General features: G+C 39.4%; 1 protein-coding gene across 6 annotated transcripts in view; it reads right to left on the reverse strand.

The window, feature by feature from the left end:
• Window positions 1–23,866, reverse strand: part of enox2 (ecto-NOX disulfide-thiol exchanger 2) — a 163,445-nt gene that overhangs the window by 130,858 nt on the left and 8,721 nt on the right. For 5 of the 6 annotated variants that reach the window (XM_035161739.2, XM_035161737.2, XM_035161734.2 and 2 more), the window contains exon 2: window positions 21,633–21,728. The exons of the other annotated variant lie outside the window; for it this stretch is intronic. The gene's annotated coding sequence lies outside the window, so the exon portion shown is untranslated. The remainder of the gene's footprint in view (window positions 1–21,632; window positions 21,729–23,866) is intronic. 6 annotated transcript variants of the gene reach the window in all.

The raw sequence follows: 23,866 nt of genomic DNA on the forward strand, positions 1-23,866 counted from the left end.
ACGGTACATGACATATAAAGTACATATTGACCAAGTTTTATGTCACAGCTTTGTTGTGATTCCACTACATCAGTTCTGTTATTCATTCCTAACATGTCAGGTACTGATACGATTCTTATCATTTATCACTGCCTGACATGCTGGTATATTAATGCTGATGCTGCTGTACACGATGAGCACAACAAGATCTTGGCACACATAATAACGTCTTCACGGCATCTTCGCAAACCACCATTACCCGTACATCTCTGCAAACTGCTCTTTTCAAACCCACACAATAGATGCACAACACGGCATGCAGAGGAGCCCCGAGGAGCTAGACCCTGACATCAGCTGAGGACACGTACTGAACGTACAAAGAAGTAACCCTGAAAATTTTGTTCTCAGCAATGGGTGGAATAAACAACATCTCTATCATCCATTAAATCCTCTGTAAAGTGGTGGCCAAGATATTTGACCGACATTTACAGGCACTCGTCCCTTTTAGAAAAAACTGGATGAACTTAATTGTGGTAGTTTTGCAGTTTGTAGAAACAAGTGCTAACAAAAATATGCTCTAGATATTTTAAGTCTGTTGAAAATCCGGTTTAAAGACACAAAACCTTCTGATCTGAAAAAGAGCAACCATGGGATCAGCTCCTACACTGAATCAAACTGCTTGTTACTTTTACCTGGCACAAAAACAGACCAGAACAAATGCAGTGATGCCAGAGTCCAAAACCCTTCCCAGTTTTCTACAGGTTGTAACACTTTATCTCTTTTATTTGTCTGTGGTAAAATCACTTCCATTTCTATGGTGTCCTTATCTACACAGCTGACCTCCAGTGACCTCCTAATAGGACCCATTAGTGAGAATATGATCTCTGAAGAAAGGATATACCAAGGAGATTTTTATGAGTGAATGCACAATTTTCTCCCTTTTCCAGATGGTTACAATAGAGAAAACAATGTAGACTACAAATAAAACATGCTTGGGGGATTAGAAAAAAAATTCAGCATGATTAAAATCTGGCTTGTGTTCAGACAGCGGCTCTCCGAGCATGGATATGTTCAAAAGAGACCATATAAAGATATATTTTTTCCCAAGATCCCTATTTTAAACACATCTGAATCCATTTTTAACTCATAATGGTAATTTTTTCTATTTCTGTTGACAATGTTGGAACAATCCCCAAAAAAATAAAGAGCTCTGACCCACGATAAGCAATTAAATGTTGTCAAGCGCAATCTTTATTTAAACTAGAAGTAACCATATTTGAGGACCAGGGGGTGGAGTCTGACTGAGAGCTTGAGAACACCGACCTACACATGTCACCTGCACCCATTGGATGGCAATAGCTGTCAATCACACGGTATCCATGCCCCAGTTCATACCATTATATGACTTTAAATGGGACCAGAACTGATTGCGACCATAAACTCTGTTTCAAAGATGTTTAGCAACGTAACAAATCAAGTGAGACATCGTCAGTTTCTCATAGACTTCAGTAGAAACCTACTTCTTAATGCAACAAGTGGAGTAGCCCACTGCAGATTATCTATTTCAGGCACTTCTGCATTGATATCAGTTAACTGACTTGGAGTCTACGTCCATTTTTATATCCAGTTTATGTTCGAAATCAACAAGACAAACTAAAATATCAGATGATGGTAAATGCAAAAATAATTTGACTTTGCCGTTGACATGTTTTTGCACATTACTGCACAGTAGCGTACTTGTAAACAGGAGCAGAATGACTGATAGAGTAATGTGTCCTTGCACTGACAGGTCTTTTAGGCCTGGAGGTGGTGTAAGACTGAGAGCCAGTGAGACTGCTGAAAATGCGAAACCATTCACCACAGTAATGGCAAACACCCGGCGAAATCAAGTCCAACAACAAAATGCACACAGACCCACTCTGTGTACAGAAATATAGGCCGCTTATTCAACATCAGAACAACATTAGTTCAAACTTTGGAAGAATGATGACAGTTATTTTAATTTGAGAAAATAGGACTTATCTTAACGAGGAGGATGCGATGAAAATCCGTTTTCAAAAGTCCTTTGTGGGCACGACAACAAATGGTAATCATCACTCCTAAGGCACCGCTATCATATATGTTATTACCAGCATTTATCATTTCCATTTCTATAGTTGGGTGGGGGTGGGGGGGAGCGTGAGTTGCTAACTTGAGGAAATGTGTAGACTAATGATTATAAATGAGGCAGAGAAGCTGGGAAGGATATTTCACACTAGCCTTTGAAATATGTCTCTGAAATTCTGATTCAAATGCAGCACACTTACAAATATGCAAGATTCAAAGCCGGGGAGACAGATTTTCATGCAGAAATACTGGCTGTGACCATAAATGTTATTAAAATAAAAGAGCAGATTTTATTTGAAGCAGAAATTCAACCTAAATTGTTTCACAAAATGAGGAAAAAGCTCCAACAAAATAAGTTTCTAAAATAGTATAAATTGATTGTTTATTTGGTCTAATTTCTTAGTGGGCCAAAAACTTCCCAGGGGAATTTGAATGCACGATTATTGAATGTTAAAATTTTACTGGTAAAATAAAGTAGCAAATGGAAGTTTTAGTGCTTTAAAATGCTATTTTCTTGTGCATCCCCTCCTGCAGACATTCATCATTCAGACAATAAGCCTTGTGTAAGTATGTATGTAATTTCATATATAGTTTTTACACACATATCTGCCATCTTGACAAATGCGTGAAGCCAGACACCTGTGTCTAGCAGGGCCTAGAGGATCCCCTCAGTGGAGAGGATTATCACAGTCATCCAGCCCCTATAGTGATGAGAACGGAGATACCACATAATATACCAGATAGGTCAATTCATCATTTATCTCCTCAGCAGGGAAACAGCAGCTTGCCAAAGCACAAATCATATCACCCTCCGCAAAAATTCACAGTGTCGGATTAATCATAGCAACTTCACAAGAACTGATCTGTACTTCACAACCAGCGCTAGTGTGCATTTTCTCTCCTGTAGCTGTCCCTCAGTCTGCATGCTTATCTCTGTGATGAAGTACCTCATCTCCCACACAGGGGCAACAAAAAGAAAGCTCCGAGGGTTTTACATTCGTCTGAAAACCATAGAAATGTGTCCAGAGTATCAAGTAAGGGAAGAAAAAAAGCACTACATGGATTAAACAACCTCCTTGTTTAAACAAATACACACAGAATTAAGTGCTTGCCTACATTTTTATTCTGAATTTGAAGTTGGTATTCTAAGTCAATTGCGATTTTCTTTTGAGAAACAAAACCACTTTTGCAACTGAAGCCAGATGTTCGTCAATTAAAATCTATTCAATCAATCAAATCTTACACAGCTTTTCTCACATTTTTACTGCGACAACCAGCTGTGCCGACAAATAACATTTCTACCAGCAAATGGATTATCCTCATTATTGTCAGATGAGGAGACATTTATTGAAATGTGTGCTGCTAATTTATAATTAAAATTCAGTCATTTCTTTCTTATTTCTCCAGACGCAAATATTAGATGTGATTTCCTGTACCAGTGTACTGATGGAAATCCTTGACCTTGGTTTCTTAAGAATACCAAATAGCAATGTTTCCCTAATGTGAGCAAAAATATGTTATGATTTATGAACTCCACGCTGACAATATGTGAACTCCATGATGCACTGTAGAGCCAGACTGATTCATTGGTCGGCCGATTATATCTGCCGATAAAAACACCTTGACCTGCTGGTATCAGCCTTTATGTTTGTCCATATGAAAACTTAGAAGTGTGTGAATGTATCAATAATCAGTCAACCTTTGTTATGAAGATATAACCCACACAACCTTGCTGCTGCAGGCACAGAACTGATGCATGAAAGGAAAAGGTAGCCACTCATGATTTGCTTCAACGTGTCCAAGGAGGCGAACATACATAAAAACCACAAGACTATTATTACGTATGTTGGATAACTAACCTTGAGCCAGCGCTTTATAAATGACTTGTTTATCTATACTGAAAGAAATATAAACCAAATACACAGCAAAAGACATTTATACCTTAAAGCAATACAGATACACACAGATCAACTATATTAATATAACATTTGCATAATGGTATGTTAACAATGTAATCTAAAAAATTACTGCTATTAAATTAAAGTACTATTATAGGACTACAACAAGTGGTTAATGTCTTATTAACATGAGGATCATTTTATAAATGAATCATTGTTTTCATGTGCAGCTTCACATAATGTCATGACAACAAACAGAAGCTGGATACTGCAAGTTTTTGTCATTTTTACTCCGAAATGACAAAAACAGTTCTAAGTTAATTTCTTTATGATCTGTTAAACACAATAAAAAAACAGTTTCCATGATCGGTAGCAGTTAAAGAAATATTCGTACTTTCTAACTCAATCAGATGACTCAGAGCTATATGTGTAAGAGCTTCATAATTCCCCCTGTGTAATTTTGCTTTAAGTGCTGCCTTCATATGAAGATGAAAATTCTACATCATGGAAACACTTGAACTGAAAAAGCGAGGGCAGGAGGCTAAAGTCTAATCACAGATCCATGGCCTTTCAAATGAATGCTTAGGCTACAGCTCAATATCCACCTTATCTTTAAAAAACATGATTACAACATATGTGATGATTTGTACAATATGTTACACATTTTCTTCAATTAACAACAGGGTTATAGTGCATGTTGTGACTTCATGCAGTTGGTTGAATAGACAGTATATGAGTAATAATAAGGAAAAGCCTGGCAGTTGACAGATGTCGCATGTGGGTTGTGGGAATGAAAACACTTCAACAGACAGAAGCTTTGTCCTGTTCGCAGTGTCTGCGATCCTTCCTACAATCACAATTTGAGCGTAGTCTACATCAATATAATCAAAATGATTAACTGTATACAACCACATTTTATTAATTTACTGAAAGTACAGTTCCCACGCTATTACAAACATGTGCTCATGTGGTGCAGTATTTGCATGTTGATGAGCGCCTGCTGATATGTTGCAGAGATGACAGTCTGTCAAGGTTTTCTCCAAACAGGGAAACAACATGTTGGAGAGATGGCACCATCCCTTTGCTGCAATATGTGATTACACAATGTAAAAACAGTTCTACATACATTTTAAAACTGATTACAAAGAAACACCAAAGCTGCCTCCTGTGCAGATATGTCGCAAATACCTCTTGTCCGAAAAAATGGGAAAGGGAACCGATTCATCCACTGTTTGTAAAAACAATTTTAAAAATAGTGAAACTCATTCAATTCACCTTTAGGTGATAAACAGAAGAGGTATTTCTGTTATAAATCATCCATATAGAATTTCTACCAACTGATATGTTGCTTTTGTGGCCGTATTGACGTTACACCATTTATTCAACACACCACATCACAAAATAATGTTAGCTTTAGAAAGATTTACAATAGTGCCAGACAACCAGAGGACAGAGGGAGGGCAACGAGACAACAGCGAGAACAAAGCGTTTCCACTGTCCTTCACCAAACAAAGAAGCGACTACAAGTAGGGGTATGTCTCCTATCGTTTAGACGAGGCTCGGGCTGAGCAGTCTGACGTTGAGCAGGAAAACAATTTTCCACAATGTTAACGGACATAGCCCGAGGTCTAACACAATACAATTTTCTATCAACCCAAGACAAGAAATCGCCCCTAAGTGTGAGGGCGCAATAAAAGCAATAAAAAATGTGTGCATCCTCGAATAACATATCAAATAGTTTGTAAGGTTTATCGAAAAGTTTACACAGTGTCACAGTTTTGGTGCAGTTTTGTTTTAAGAGTCACACAAAGCAAAGTAACAAGGTACTAAAGACATGCTAAAAATACTAGTGAATAAGAACATGCAACAAGAAACAGAGACTATTATGGCTGCAACTGACGAATAATTAACCTTTAATAAGTGACAAGTAATTTATGATATTTTTGCCTTCATTGATAGGACAGCATAGGCGTGAAATGGGGAGAGAGAGTAAGGATCACATGGTCAGAATCAAACCTGTGGCCACGGCAGGAGGGCTCAAGCCTCCAGATATTGAGCCCCTGCCCCTTAACTTGAGAGACACTTTGGGGGTAACGTACAGTGAAGAAACCCATTCTACATGTAATGAGACACAGGCAATATAGAAACTAATGAACCTAGCCAAGTTACTTTTCATTTTCACCTTTTTAAATTACAGCCCTCTTGGTTTCTGAGCCATAAAGCTCTGCAAACTGACAGCTGTGGTGCCGGTTATGGGAAACAGCCGCACTGACGGAACGGTTTCGCTGAAGGCAGTCCTGGGAAAAGGCTTTCGCTCTGTAATTTACAAGTGGGCTGAGAGCCAGTGTTGTTTGACTGCTGTATACATGCTGTCTTTGTATTCACGGCCAATGAGGAGGTTGGGGAAATCGTTTTACCCATGCAGCGGAATCTATAGCCCTGGATGTCATTGAGATGTGCCAGAAGAAACAGAATTTAATTTAAAACAATTAAAAATAAACAAGATTTAATATCAGCTGGAGAGACAGAGACAACTCTTTAGGTGGCTAAATTACAACTGTGTAGATTGGTTTCCCTCTGAGGGAGAAATCCAAAAGAAATCTCGAGTGTGCATGCCATTAGTTTTAAAGCAAAGTAAGACAAAGAGGGAACTTAATGAGAATATTACGAGTGAATAATTACTAGACGTGGCAATTAGGAAGAACAATGGTATGTTGTTTTTAAAAGGTCCTGGTAATTATCCGAATCAATCCTGGTAAAAATCATGGCTTTCATACCTTTTAAATGCCTATAACCGTGTCCTTTAATGGAGGCGATTCACTTGAAAGTTTGATTATAGTGCACAATAGTCTATATCAGAATGCATGGCACATTCTTGGTTTGGCTGTGCAGCCGGGTGTATGTGTAGAGAGGCTGCTGCTGGAAAAGAGCAGTGATGTTGAGTCAAGCAACCCTTGGTGTATATAAAGGTTTGAAAAAGCAGTCTTGCATGTGAAGGGATAGATGGGGCTCAGCTCTTCCTGTCACAAGCATTTTCTGTCAGGGGAAAAAAAGGTAGGAGGGCAGGCCAAAGCATGTGTATGGAGGGGAAAGGATGAGACAGGGAGGCCAATACCATTAAAAGGCAGACACCCTTATCTTAAACTGCGATGTCTCGGTTAGACCAATGATACTGGGACTAAAATATTAAACTCATATCAAGAAGGAAAATATGCACGACTGGAGGTCGGGTAATGAATTAAAAGGTTAGCTCATTTGAAGAGAAATGTCACAGTCAGATTACGGAAAAGCCTTTCAGGAAATTGAGATGTTCAAGGATTTCAAAACCTGGAAACCATGACTCCCAACAAGTTGGCACTCTTTGGATCGAGGGTGCTTCTGACTGAAATGGTTTCAGGCGACCAAAACGGCGATTGACCTGAGGAGAGTGTTGTCTCGTATTACCACAAAATACTATACGTGTGTGGGATGCTGTGAGTAGAAAACAACAGGCTTTAGTATTCATTCTGAAATGTACAACACACAGTAAGGTAGCCCTGTCATACTTTGCCTAATTAACATTAAAGTAAGCTAAAACAGGCATCTTCATCATCTGTGTCCTAAATTACTTGTCATGCAATGAAAGCTGAGTGTGCAGCTGTCTCACTTGTAACAGAGTCTGTTTCTGCCTGTGCCAGCAGCACATCGACTGTGCACTGTTCCATATCTCTTCATACACTGCATAAAAAATAAAGGGATGAAAGAAGATTCAAAGTCCTCGGTTGATTAGCACTTAAGCGTGAGTATTTTATGCTACAAAGAAAAACCCATAATTAAGAAGACTCCAAAATTGGCCGTCACTCTGTCGCTGGTAATAATGAAATAAGACTATCCATTCTCCCACTACAAGTTGTGAGGAGGCTTCCTCATTCGGCCGGTCCTTTGTGTTTTCTCCAGGTCTTGACCGGAGTTCATTGCCTTTGATTGAAAACCAGATGACTCTGTTCTGCTACTTAATGCAGCCTCCTCTCTGAACACCTAATTACCTTGTCTCAACAAAGAAGCTGCCAGCTGATAAGAGCTATGAGCAAAACATAATTCCACTTTCTTGAACATGGCGAGATAGGACATTAGCCTTGGTAAAGGTAAGCGCTCTCTGAGTGCCCTTCTTGATATCGGTATTCTGTTGAAAAAAAAAATCTTTTATCCTTCGCTTTTACCATAACTTTTAATTTATGTTATTAGCATTTCTCTGAATATAAATGATAGTGTCTTATTTTGCTTATTGTCCCTAATGTTTTCTTTTCTTTATTTAATTTGTGGGTCTTTGCGAAGCACTTTGCAATGGCTGTTTTGAAAGGTGCTATATAAATAAAGTTATTAGTATGTTGTCATGTATTTTTCTTCATCCTTTATGGAAAAAGAAAATATCTTATAGTTATCACAGGTTCCCATGGCCTAAAGTATAACATACAAATAGGAACATTTCTTTGAATTAACTGTCAATTACTTCGTCATAACAACCATCAAATGACAGATTGATGTATCATTTAATCATCAGAGCTTAAATTTACACAGAGAATGTGAATTTCTTCCAATTAAGCTGTTGCAAGATTCATATCAGACATCAATGGTAAAACCAATCAATAAAAAAAAAATGCTAGCAACAACAATATTGTCTCTCATATCACATTTTAAATTACTAATTAAAAACCAGGGATAACATTTGCTACACATGCAAAAAGCGTCCAAGTCTTAAGAGGGTTGTTCCAGTCGGCTTCAGAAATGTTGCATCTATTAAATCATTCATGCTTGGCCCTTAATATGTTTGCCTACGTTAACATATTTCAGACAAGACTTTTTAAACCAATAGAAAACACGGCTGACTCCCCGAACACAGAAGAAATCACAAATGACAATGAACGTCCTGGAAGGGGCCCCTCACCATGCTAATTAATTGTGGGCCAAATTTTTTAAATCTGCTAAATGATATTTAAACCTGGGTCACCGCCTTCATCATTTACAGCATACTGCTGTTATCACCCCTTTTTATCAACCACACCTTAAAGCTAACAGTATATACACAACTCACAGCGGGACACAGTGAATAACAACGCCTCCATATTGTCCTGCGCCCTCATCACGGCTGATTAAGCAACCTGAGGTCATTTACTTCATTGGTGGCAATGTGTCTGCAATCCTAAGCAGTCGGATCAGAGTGCTGACACTGAGGTTAGCCAAGCATGCAATCCTAACAGACTGACACAGTGGGTCAAGGTTGTCTGCTCCCTCCGTCCACACGATGATAAGACGAAGGGCATTACATACGTGTGAGGAAGGAATTATTGTAATAGTGTGTCTAAACTTATTTCCGCAAAAGCCCTTCACATTTAGTGCATTTTAGAGCTGAGGTAATGCGCATTGGCAACACTAGAGATGTATTCATGAAATTGCCTACACTGGTTTAAATTGCACCACTGGTGTAGAGGGGATTTATGTGCCACTTGAATTTGTCATGGCTGAATGTCACAGGTTCAAACCAATTCTGCTGTTAGCCGTTTGGTTTGGATCATTGAGCCGGTTGTGAGAGGCGGCAACAGGACTCTGGTGTAGACATTTCATTATTTAGCTATTCACCCTTATAATATCGCCTCTTTTTTATCTTGTTTCTACCTGATCTCTGTTATCATGACACACGAGGCCGAGCTGCAGTCTTGAATATTCATGCACATAACCAGTAATTTCTTAGTGAGCTCTTTGTGACACCCTGTGCAGATAATAAATGTATGAAAGTGCTGCACAACTTTCTGTCAATTACTGGAATCCGATTGCTCTGTTTATCTCCAAAGTTGCCCAATGAAGCTTGTCTGCTAAATAAAGCGACTTTCCCCACAGTGTTCTCTCCCAGCTCACCCAGCATTTACAGGGAATAGGAGCTGGCACATGATGTATTACAGGTGCCGCCCAAAACACCCCCCTGATTAATTAAGAGATTGGGTACAACCCTTTTGAGCCATGCATTTGGTGCAGCAACCTTATTTTCTCCATCATTAAACAATTAAACCTGGATTTGGACACGTCTTCAATGAATGAACACCGTGTACTTTAGACCATGTTTCTTCAACAAAGGACCAAAGCTGTTAGTCTTTGATAGTCCAGACTCTGAATGAGAACCTGGGAGATTTTAGAAGATAGAGACGGTCTAGACAATGCTCCCAATCCTCCGAAGAGACCCGACAGTAAATGTATTGCTCTCCAATGTATCACTCAGACACGCTAACAAACGGCTGAAAAAACAATAACATCAGTTTACACTGCTGTCATTGGTCATGATCATCACAAAACTCATTGTGGGTACAATGAAAACTGTCACACAACATAAAGACAGATAAAACAGTAACACTCTTTGTCACGCCATTGGGTGGTGGCCAAGATACTGCACTGTTTATATTTCTGGTGCTCCTTTGTTTACCATATCCAACGTCTGTCTACATTAAGCACTTTACTGGTAAATACTTCTGAAAAAGCAATGAGATGTCTTAACATGACTGTAGCTCAGACCGGGGGTAGCTCCTCCGTTCTGCTACCTGTTTCCTCACATACTAAGTATGCTGGCACTCAGAAGACTGCTCATCTCTGTCTGCTTCAATTGACTGATGGATTTCCAAACTCTGCATCAGCCAAAGCTATTAAGTGGTCTGCTAGAGCGAAATGACTTTACTGTTCCCAGAGAGCAACATTAGGCTCAGCAATTCCTGCCTGCTATTGTTTAGGGCCACTATGACACAGTTAATTTCTTGCCAGACAAGCACAAACACTTGCGCCAACACACACAATAAATAAGTAAAATGCGGGGGGGAACCAGAATCATCCAAATGGCTAAATTTTCTCTTTGTTGCTTTTAGCAATATAACATACTAGTCACATGAGTTGACCCTTATCAAATGAGTTTCATTCAAGGAATCTTATCGAATGGCTTTTATGCTCTGGCATCAGTGAGGTAATAGACAAATATGATGTTCTAAACCAGTGTGTAATACAATGACTACTTTTGATGGATTACCCATTCCATATCTCAGAGTAAAGACTTAATACAAGGTTTGAACTACTCAGTTGAATTCAACTCAGCCCAGTGAACAGTCCGCATGGATAAAACGTTTTGCTCACGGCCAAATACCTTAATTGATAACCATTACTTGCGGTCTTCAAATCAGGTAAAAGGCAGACGCTCAATAGTGGAGCTGCAGGTTATATTATATGAAAATGTGGAATAGGACTATGAGGGACTTACCCGAACCTGCGTTACTCCTGGTCATATCTGACTGCCAGAGGAGATAAATCCACTCTTTCTGTTCATGGAAGGAATGTTGTTGCACCCTGTGATTCGAGTTCGCCTGCCTTGGTTATCCAAACACAGAGCTGATTTCCCAGTCCAGAGCTGGGAAATAGCTGTGGCTCTATCCCCACAAGGACTTGTGAAGGTGCAGTGCACACGCAGTGCAAAGCGGCCTAAGGACACCGGTAAAAAGAAGTTCTAGGAAGGTGAGAGGTAATATAAGCTCTTTGCTAACATTGAAAAAAAAAGACCTACAAGAATCTGTGCCTTAGGTTTTGAAATTATTGCTGGTATGCGATCATGTACTACTGAGGGCAAAACATGATTTAATTATATGATGTGCCACAATCTTTGCAAGTGTCAACATGCACGGAACACTTCAATATATACATTATCTTTGTTTAAACCACGGAAAATACATTTGAGCATTGATCTTGTTGTTATCAAATGCATGGTAGTATATCTACACAGTATCATGTCAAAATGCCATTTTTATTCACATAGAGAAAATTAAAAAAGCATAAATATAATTTAACTTCAAGATGGATTCATTCTTGCCAGAACCAGAAGCTGTAGTGACGCTATACCTATAGATTTTGATTTATAGTTCAGCATCAGATCTCACCTGTGGAGAACCCCCCCACACGACTAGACAGAATATTGTACATGATCACACGGTTTATATATATAATTATATAACCCAGATTAAAATAGTACATTTTACTTTTAGGAGTAGACACATGCTTTCATTTATATCAAAAGACAGCACTACGATGTGAGGAATAACCTTGTGAGCAGGGGGTTTGCAGTGGAGACACTTCGTTCGACGATTTTAAGCAGGAAAGGCAGATTACTGAGTCTTCCTTCAGCTTGCTTCAAGTTGTCCTTGTGCTCTCACCGATCTCTACCATTTTCAGAAACTTGTAGGATAACAAAAAGAAGCCATTCACAGTTGTTATGGGTCCCACTAAAAAACAGCTACTGTCACAATTGAAACAGAAATGTAAACTCTTCAGAAGCCAGTTATATATGAAGTTCTTCCTTGACCCTCTAACCTTTTAACCCATACTCTCATTTATATTCTGAAGCATTTTCTGCAGCCATGCGACATGTATGCAATAATGTGATAATTACTCTCTTCCAACCATAAAGAATCAGTCCGATTAAGGCTATTTACATAAGTGCATGGACTGGCACATGCTGAAGAAAAAATTATAATTGGACAACTAATGCATGGTGATTATATGTACAACCTTTCTGACCTTGGTGCAAGACGCTGCAATGTAACTACCCTGCACACATTCACAACATTGCTATGAATGGTACATTCTGTCTTATATTATTAGGGCCATTTAACTGAACCTGAAGCATTTCCTGCCAGCTGGATGAATGCCCTATAGCTTTAACACATCTAGCTTGTATAGTGGTGGCACAGGTTAATAACTTGGAGGATAAAAGTAAAGTATTTAACTGGAGCAAACTGTCAAGGATTATTAGTCATATCTTGTTTTATCGCCCCCTTCATTGTAGTGAGTGGGGTCTAGCTGCAGTGCCTCTTTGTCTGGGGGCCTTATCTGGCTGTGAAGCGCCGGGCTCTGTGCTGCTGTCTCTATTGGCACGGTGATGGAGGCAAGGCCTGCCATCCCAGATAAACCTCTCTCTGTTCAGCGAGCTTCATGTTTGCTGCAGGTGTAGAGAAAATGTTCCCATGGCCATTACACTTAGCGTTGCTGGTGACATGGCAACACCTCTGATGGGAAACAGCTGAAGATGTGGGGAAGGAGTGATGACGGGGGAGATGGACACAGTCAGGGACACAACAGAATGAGAGGGAGAAGTTAGACTCGGAAGACTAACAAATGACAATAGTTACAATAGAGACATGACCTATAAAAGTCATTGTATGGTCCTAACTGTTGCCCAATCAACAGTTCTACAAACACCACACACTCCGGCGTGTTGAGACCTCGGCTAATCAGCAGGACACTGCTCAATTAGACACATCATTTTAAGTAAAACTCCATAAAAACTTCCCAGCGGTAGTTAAGCATGGAAAAATGCATGTGCCATTAAGAAAACAATCCAAAGTTTGAAAAAAAAAGCGAGGCACACAGTCTGTAATAACCACACAGTAATGATGGTTGTTGCGGCTGCTGCTCCAAAACTGTCACCAGGGGGAAAACCTTGTTATGCTGAATATTCAGCAGCCAAACCGTATCCAGGTGGCAAGAGATTGGATACAAGGAGGGATAATTGGATGCACAACAGTTTCTCTCCTTATAACATACTTTAGAACAACACAAAACCGAATAAATACAGGTTGGAAGTAGTCCGACAATCTCGTAAATGAAGTAGTAACTTTTAACTTTGACACAAATAACAAGCACGAGTTTATCTTTTGTGAAAATGGTCCAAAGAATCATGAGCACAGCCAAACATAGAATTATTTCCAGCTAATGGTAGGGCTGCATCTAATGGTCTAATTCATAGTCATGTAACCTGCACAATATTTTATGTTTAATTGATTGTTTGGTTGACAACAGTATAAAAAGGATAATTAGTTTAGTTTAATGTTAAGAAAAGGAAAAATGGTGTATATATAAATGGATGACATTGTAGATCCTAAAAGAGATGCCAAAGCATCTCGATCGCCGTGCATACATCGGGCATACATCCTGCCTCTTCCATGTTAGTGGATGGGACACAGGGTGCGTGTCAAATATATTTTTCTCAAAGATTGTTTCTGTCACTTTAAGCAGTTCTTCTTGTTTGGCTTTAATAAGTTATTTGATGCTATAAAAATGGGGTGAAATGTCTTGATTCACAGCTGAGACTGACTCACGTTTGGTCGTGTGTGTTTATCACCTGGACCTCGCTACCATGGCTCCATCTGATGGACTGCACAGACTTAAGCTTCTCAGTGTTTGTATCCAAGATGTTTTGACTTCATTTCAGGATAGTAGTAGGAAGTGGAGACATGTCCTCCATCTTTACATACAGTCTATGTTATAAACCATAAAATTACCTTTTTGCTAGAAAAATTACTATTCATCAATTCATATTTTCAAAACCTAAATAAAAACAGTTGATGTTTATTTGTTCTTAATACATTTGATATTATGCAGACCAGTTAATAAAAGATCAGGTCTGTCTCATGTATAACAAAGTATCTGTGAGGGCACCTTTTGATCAGTATACAAGAACAAGCACATCTGAGGCCAATGTTAAAGTGGGGACAAACTAGCGGCACACCATCTTTCCAGGAGGGGGGAGCAGGACGCCGAACTGGCAGATGAGACCACCTGGCCCTGCCAGACTGTCAGCCTATTTTTACCCAGGACAATAATTTACACCACCACTGCCCAGTAGCAGAGAAACAGAGACGCGGGGGGGGGGGAGGCAGCTCTCTGTGATGTCAATGTGATGACCCTCTGCCTTCTTCTCCTTGTGGTTTTCCCAGAGGAGTGAACTCATGTCAATGTCCTCTTCCATTTGTTGTCTGAAGGAGCATAAACTGAGAAATAATGCATCTTTTAACATGGCCTGGATCATAAATGTTTAATATATGGCAAAGACAAAATAGATTGTGGTGGATTCCAGGAGGAATAAGCCCCAGCTTTCTCCATTCTGCATCAGTGGGACTGATGTGGAGATTGTCCCATCATACAAATACTAAGGCGTGCAGCTGGATAGCAACTAGCAACTGGCTAGGCTTCCAAGAAGGGCATGAGCTGGCTCTACTTCCTGGCGAGGCTCAGGTCCTTCAATGTCTGCAACTAGATGCTCCAGATGTGAGTCTGTTGTTGCTAACACCGTCTTCTTTGCTGTGGTGTGTTCAATAAACTCATCAGAAAAACAGAGTCTGTTGTCGGCTCTTAGCTTGTCACCCTGGAGTAGGTGGCCGAGGAAAGAATGCTGGCAAAACTGCTTCTAATAATGGAGAATGCTACTCACACCTTCACAAAACAGTGGACAGACCTTAAGAGCAACTTCAGCAACAGACTCATTCAACCGCTCTGTTGAAAGTAACGATACAGGAAATTTTCCCTGGCTGGTGCTATCACGATATACAATCCATCTGCCTCTGCCAGATCTGTGGTTACTGAACTGGACTGAACAAAATTGTTTGACCACTTATAACCTGCACTAGACATTCTGCCAGTCTGCTCTTTCCTCTTTTCTCTGCACTAAACACTCCACTCCGAATATATCGAGAATATCATACATATAATATTCAATCATTACACCATATTTTATGTACCTTTTACAAAATGTGTATTATATTAATATTATGCGAGTCATTATACATATTTTATCACTACGTTACTGCCACTGAAGTATTACTAAGCTATTACTATTATTACCATATAAGCTATTCCATTGTTATTATTATTGCTATGCTATCACTGAACATTATTATTAGTATGCAGCATGTACCCTGTTATTATTGTATTTTGATGAACGTGGCTGCTGCTGTGACAATTTAATTTCTCTCGGGGATCAATAAAGTAATCCATCAATCTATCCATCTATAAATATTATCATTGTTGTGACTTAAGATTGTGTGGTTGCGTAAATTGATTTGATTAAACATGGCACAGGAGAAGAAATATTTGACGATGACAAATATTTTCCAGAGCTGAATATAACACTGTGGCCTCTACTGTACACATGAGATGCCACAGTGTCGACAATAAACCTTTGGTTAAGCTCACGTCAGAGTCGGACTTGTCATGTGTCAAGGTTTGTTCCACACGTCAAAAAAACATCATAATCTACAAAGAACAAGCAGCAGCACATCTCATTTAATGACTTGTGAGTTAACGTGGGCATGACTTTGTGATGTACTTTGTTTTATATCTGCTCTGCAAAGCTGTGCCCAATTGTAAAAGTAGTAATCTTACAGTTTTACAATATAAACTACAGAGCAATTAAACAAGACAAGGAGTTGCTTAAACTCAAAACCCCCAAAGAGCTCTATTTTTGCTCCTGCCTTGGCTGACATTTTCCCATTAGTGGCACGGGGCGCGTAATTTGGTGGCACCAATATTTCATTTCAGAGAGCATTTCACACAGTAATGAACATGTCACCAAGTGAAATTAACGTGTCACTGTGTTTAACAGATCCAATAAAAGTAAAGAATTTGAATCGCTCAGAAATTACATATCAGACCCATTATCACAGTTCATACACCCCTGACTGACTGCACCATTACTCAACTTTGAGACGTACAAATATCTAATGTCATGAACTCTGCAATCTCCCTGCAAACAATGAGGCACATTCAGTCTCCCCCAGATGCTAAAACACAGACTGATAGGCATGACTGCGATGTTGTGATTAGAGAGGGAAAGTACTGAAAAAGCAGATCATGAACAGAAATAAACAAGTGGGAAATGCTGAACATCTTAAACTGCTTTTCTCCTACGTGACTGACAAGGAAATGGGAGGGGGGGAACTGCACATATATTTGCATGATACAATCAAACGTGGGCACCCTTGAGATTCTGAAACGGCAACTTGGGATGTAATTGTTCTCAGTTTGTGCATAAGAAACATCTGGTGTCTCAGGAGTGTGACATCAAGTAGTGTTCATCTTGTCGGGTATTTTTGCCAGAGAGAGAGAGAGACGGAGAGACGGAGAGACGGAGGGGCAAGGAGTGCTGCCCACATCTCTATACTGAAGCAATGGTACAAAACAAAGACGTTTGATGCCACAGTTATTTAAGTAATAAAGAGGTAATATTGTATAAATAAAATCGAGCAACAACAACATTAAACACAGAAGAAGAGGTTGATCGTAAAGGTGACAAGCACTAGTGACTAAAGCGTAAACAAAGCACCTGAAATTAAAGTGCGGAGACAGATTTCGTGGACTATGATTACTAACCATGACATACAATACGCCTACTCGCATACTCTACCATTACTGACAATATTTCTTATAATCAATGTTGTGAATACTGTTATATTGTTGATGTGTTCAGTTACATGCGACATATATTGCACTTCTGTTCATCCTGGGAGAGGGATCCTCACATGGGGCTCTATATGACGTTTTGAGCCCCCCCTGTAAAAAGGGTTTTCTTTGGTAGGTTTTCCTTTCTCTTGTTGAGGGTTAAGTACAGAGGATGTTGCACTTTGTGCAGCCCTATGAGACGAATTGTGATTTGTTAATATGAGCTATACAAATAAAATGTAATTGATTGATTGATTTTATGAGATATTGTGGAGATTGACCGACTAAAACAAAACGCTGGAGTTCTTGGCCTATTGAGCATGTTCAACAGTGCAAGCAATAGTTCTTGTTACTACCCCCCCAAGCAGGAACTTTATTTAGAACCTGGTCCAGAATGATACTCGTTTTAAATCCGTCAGGAGACAGAAGCGGGCTGTCCACTAATCGGAGGGTTAGTGGTTTGAGCCCCTGCTGTCATGTAGGTAAAAGCGTCCTTAACCAAGACACCCAATTGGCCCTTAATGGGTGCACTTGTCAGTGTGTGAATGGGATATATGAGTAATAGTGCTGAATACATGTGCATGGACGTGACTTGTAGTGTCAAGCGTCGTTGAGAATAGAGAAGTGTGAGAGAAAGCGATCATTGATGTTAACATCCCCATCAATGTGATTGAATTTTAACATTAAGGAAGTTTAAGAAAGACTCATCGATTTTCTCCATTTCAGTTGAAGACATTTACAGATTGTTCACACTGCAAACCTTCTGCTCATCGCATCCATCACTCTGAATGAATGGACATGAACACAATGAACATAAATGACAGCATGTAAACAGTTTTGTGCAGAATATTAAACATGAGCTGATCATATAGAGCAAATGCCTCTAGCAATGCAGAGGCGGTACCAACCGACGCTAAAACATAAATCACAGCCTATGCTGTGAACGCACCTATGACAGGACTCCCATTAACCCCCATGCTTTGAGCATAAATCTAGTTTAAAGCCCACCAATTAACATGATATATAAGTTGTTTGTTCAAGGTGAACAAAAACACAGAGTAAAACAAGTAGTTGTAGCTTTAGAGGAAACAGTCTGCGCCAGATCGTTTTCAGGTCGAGAAGTTCGGTTTTCATTTGTATTAAATAAAAGACTTTTAAAAGAAGGGTTTGTGCCAGTTTCAACAACTTAAATTTACTTGCTAAGCTAAGCTAAGCTGACCGTGTCCTGGCCGTTGTGTTAATTTATAAGAGAAAGGCAGGAGAGCAGTATCATGACTCCTTATCTACATCTCAGAAAGAAAGCAAACAAGTCTATTCTCTAAGTATATTTGTATACATGACAAAACATTTTTTGAATTGTTCATAAAGTGATTGATGTTTGTCTGCAGTGGGAAATTCCTCTGTGACATGCTAAGAGACACCTTTTCTTGAGTTCCTGTGACTCAAAGGGAGCCTGTCTTCACATTCCTTCCCCGTTCAGTGTAAAGAAACAGCTCCACAAACTCTGCCTACATGAGACGGAAGAAATTTTGAGCAAAACTTTCCCAACTGTCAAAAATGCTGATTAAAAAAAATGCATATACTGTATTTGTGTTGGTGTGCTGGAGTGTCTGTAGGTGCTTCAATAGGCATTTCAGTCTAGTAGAAATAAAATCCCTCGCAATATTTTTTTTAAATACAAAAGGCTGGAGGCTGAGATGTGTTGAAGATATTGTAATTAGATACCACCATCACAAAACTGGTGCTGTGGAAAGAGAGAAGAGAAAAACACATTAGAGATTTGGATGATGTGTTCATTGAACCAAGTGTTGACTGTGCTACTTTCCATACCGGGTGATTCTGCCCACTTATTTGTCATATTGTGCAGGGACAGTGAATCCAAACTAAAGACACTGGCAGCAGGCACTAATGATGATACAAATCAGAGTTAAAGCTCAATACAAATAAGAAGTTTGATTGAAATGGAGACAGAACTGCACTTGGAAATTAAAGTATCGGTTCCAGCAATTAGGTCCAAATTTACTGACACTGTAAGCTGATTCAGTGATATGAATTAACAGTTATCATGGTTTATTAGTTGCTTTTGAGCATCATTAAAATGTGTCTGTAATAGCATATGTGAAAGTGTGTATTCTGGCATTCAGTGGAGCAAATTTATTTATGATCAAGTCCAAGTGCCTGTGCTATGTTCATCAAATTATATTTAAGATGTATACCATAAACAATCATCAGGAGAAATCACACCCACAATCTTTTTTCCATCCTAAGAAGGCAGGCAAAATTTGGCAGAAACTTGAAAGATCTCAAATCTAAGACAATAGCAACAGTATTTTGAATAAGATTTATATGTAAGAGAAGAGAAAAGGCTCTTATCACATCTTCCAGCTGGCTCACAGAGGTGAGACATCTTTGAGCAGAAACTCAAACTATCCCCCAGTTAAAAATGGGAGCTGTGACCTATTTGCCTCCACATTGGGCAATAACTAGGGCATTATACCGTCTACTGAGTATTACATGGAAATCTAGTATGTGTAAAATTAGAATGAGCAACCAGCTAAAATTGCAGTTTCTTCACATTAAGCGATGTGAATCATACACTGAGGTAGGGGGAAATATAGAGTGAGCTCTATAGAAGATAGATGCAAAGCTACATAAACTTAAAAGAAACATTGCTTTTGTTTCTGAAGACACATGTGAGCCACAGACAAACAGACAGGAACTGCAGCTTATTACCGATTTGCCAATTTTTTACTCGCCGAATACAAATGCAAACATAAAATTGTGTGCTATGACTAACCATTTCAAGAGGTTTACCAGGTATTATTAGTTGCTGTTCAGGAGACACAGTAAATGAATTCTCAAGCAAACACACATTATATAATTAATACACACTATAAGCTGTCAAGACACCATTCACAGTATGGTAAAGTGGAATTGTCGCTCCTCATTATAGTGCTTAATGCTGTCAAGTTCCCACTTGGCACAGTAATGAACAACAACTCATATTAATGAGTCCTGCTTCAAACAGGTAGCAACAAGCATTGTTGACTCTAGCTCCTCTATAAATGAGCTTGATTGTGTGTATTGGACGAGAACAGGAGTTGAAAATTGGCATTTGATGCACAGTCATTAACTGTGCAATGCTGCCAAAATGTTCATTTTCCCTTCAACACACTGATTGGTTTGGTAGATCCTGGTCAGATACAGAGGCAGAAGTGATAAGTATGTAGAACATTTTACATTTTATAATCATTAAGGTCTATTAAAAGTTGAAAACAAGGAAACAATGCAGACTGTAATAAAACACATATCGGCACACTGATAAAAAGGTCTCGCCAGAGTCAATTGAGTCCATTGGGGCACCACTGCATGTATCACAACGTGCCCACACATCACACGGACTCACGGTACGCAGACAATTAAGTTATTGAGCAATGATTCCTGTTCATCTGCAACTTAATTGAAATGTATATTTAAATGCCAATGCAGTACCCGGTATTGTTGTTCAGTAATTCTGACCAATCCCTTTTTTAGTTTATAATTTTAAAGGATAGTCATATGGCTTCATTTCCCAAATCAAAATTGAGCTTCGATAATTATGCCACGGGAAAAAATACACTGCAGTAAATTCAAATGAGCAGGTCTCTAATTTGTGCATGTGCCCAAATGCAGGCACGGAATCTTGTTAAAGAAAACTGTTTGACATGCAGCCCACATCTCCAGTAGTTAGTAGTTCTTGGGCAACAGACAATTAGAAGAGATACAGCTGCTGTTATCTGCTGCTGAATCTGAAGGCAGATTCCAGTATTAATAGCCTGAGCGGCAGGCACCACCTGAGCCACTGGGACAACAAAGAACAGTAGACACCCTGCAAGCAAAACGCTTTAAGGGCTGTTTTACTGCACTTCGACTTACATTGAACCATAACAAATCTTTTACATCACATAAAGACATCACAACCTCAGGTACATGACTGCAGTTTCTGAAGGCGCTATCGACTACTGTTAAGTGCCACATTTTGAAGAATAATGACAGCATATGAGAAAAATTTAAAGGAACTTGATTTTAAGCGGTTAGTCCCTTTTCCACAACTGGTTTTCTTTTAAAGCCATTAGGTTAATTAACACTAGGCTTTAGAGAGGTGTTAAACTGGGGGATAATTATTGAAAATGTTCTAAATTAGAAAAAGTCGAGGAGAGAGAGAGAAATACTAAAGATCCAAGCTTGTTATTAGTTGAATTGTTAAATTTGTCTGAACATTTAATAAAAAAGAACATTTTCTAAGAGACTTAAAATAAGGGTTGTAGGATGTGGTAGATTATGGTCTCATTCAACTTTGAAAAGTCTGGATCTCTCATGCCATGGAAATCATACCTGTGATGTTGCGGTCATTGACCAGCCTCTATCAAAAGAGAGGCCACTTCTCTCTGAAAAACATGGTGTTGCGGTGGTGTGCCTTCATCTTTGAGCCTGCAAAACAAAAATAACCAAATTAAGCCGGTGCTGCTAAAATCCTGACTATGCCTCTCCCTGTGTTGTCCTCCTTGCTATGTAACGGATGTGTCGCCATAAAGATGATTTTCATGTAGCACATTTCAGTTTTGGATGAGAAAGCACAGCCTAAAGTACCTTTCACACTGATAACTGCAATGCTGCAAGAGCTCAAGCTTTTTCACTCATTTCAATGAGACTGTTGCTTTCGCTCAGCGGGGATCCTGTCGCAGAGGGATCCTGCAAAGCAGTTGCTTCTGGCTCTTTCTGTCCCTCAGCCACTCAGCAAAACTGTGGTGTTGGCCAATGAAACTCTCACGCGCACATATTTGAGCCAGATTACCTTGTAGTGTGGACCATGTAGCGTTGTGCTAATTTACAGGCTATGTGCCCAGTATGGAGACAGAAGGGAAAGGAATGACCTTCAACAAGGAGGTTATGTTTTGATTTCATGTTGATTAGTTTATTTAGCAAGATTAAGCAAAGTTTTCACTTTCTTTAACTATATTTTATGACAAACAAATCATTTTGATTATCAGACAATTGTTTCTTTTATATTTCTAGTAAAATAACTACACAATCATGTAATGGTTTGGCCTTGGCAGAAGTAAGGGCTCTACTGAGTACCATTCTAGTTGCTGCTGTGATTAACTTTCCAGAACTGTGCAATCAGACCTCAGAGTACAAGGACATAAACCACTGTCTCGGCATTTTCAGGCTTCATTATTACACAACGCCCCTGTCATTGTGGTTTGAGATTCAGAATTTCTGTTATGAAGATAAAGGGACACCTTCTTACAGCTGTATTTGAATTTATGAATAAAGGAGTGGATAAAAGGTCTGTGATTGTTTTGGTGAGAGAAATCAGACTTGTGTGGCAAGACAGTTTTACAATAAGCTGATATAATTAGACTGAATTACTATTCTTCTTCCTTGTCAGAGCCTGATGCCTACATTCTCCAAAATGCAACGAGATTACAGAGATGAAGAGTGGCCAGGAGAGGTTTGACAAACTCACTTCTTTCAAACTCCACAACCCTAAGATTTTCAACATTTGCAAACTTGTTCTCTTCAACCTGAACCACACCTTTCTCTGGAGCTAAAATCTGTCACATATTAAGTAGTACTCCCCAACACCTGTGAACAAACTCAGCTACATGTACCTCATCCAGGATTGTGAACTTGTGTTGGTCCCCAAGTCTCGAACAAGATAATTGCAATATTCTCCTCATGTCAAATTTTCCTGCTTCCTGTAAAGTCGACGAGGTGCTTATGATCAGCCCTATAACCACTTTCACACTGTATTAGAGCAATCAGTCAACACACTATCTCCGCCATTCCAATGACTGGGGTGATAATATGATGACTATGATGTAGCCACATCTCAAACTACACCCATGCCCACCCACACCCTCTTCAACATCCAGCTCACACTTGCAAAGAAACCATTAACAGTAATGAGGATTGATGGGGGTGTTAAAAGTATTGGCAGTCCATCCCAGGAGCTGCTCTCAGTGCCGTCTTTATTAGTCTAGAAGAAGAGTGTTGGTCCCTAGCCTGCCAGATCTAAATAGGAGGGCATTGATCAGAAGGTCAGACCAGGCTGAATCCGGCCCGTTAATTGTCTGTGTCACTCCTCATTCGCATTGCAGCAGCTGTCACTCGTCTCCCAGGTAAGCCAAGGCCACCATAATGACAGTTCACACAAAGAGAGAGGTCAGAGCTCAGCAAGAATAAAGCTTATATAGAGAGAAAACACCACACACTTCTAGTGGCTCTCAGAAAATACGGCACATCTTTAATCCCCCTTAATGTTGTATTTGCCAAATGCGTTTCTTAAATTCAACTTCAGAAGAGTGTCCCTTCATTGACATAATCCAGACTCTGCACAGACCTTTAATGCCTTCTACCAGTTCTCCGCTGATGGTAGTTAAATCTCCTTTATGCACACTAACGTAACATTATACTACTTAACGTTGCCATTTGGCATTAGCTACTGAGCCTCCCACAAAAAAATTATACACATAACATACATATATTATATTAAACCCTGGAGCCAAGCCAACATGATCAAATTAAAGTATTAAAATACCAGCCAAAATAGCCTTGGACTCTGA

This window comes from Hippoglossus stenolepis, chromosome 7 (genome assembly GCF_022539355.2).
Source record: "Hippoglossus stenolepis isolate QCI-W04-F060 chromosome 7, HSTE1.2, whole genome shotgun sequence".
Taxonomy (NCBI): Eukaryota; Metazoa; Chordata; class Actinopteri; order Pleuronectiformes; family Pleuronectidae; genus Hippoglossus; species Hippoglossus stenolepis.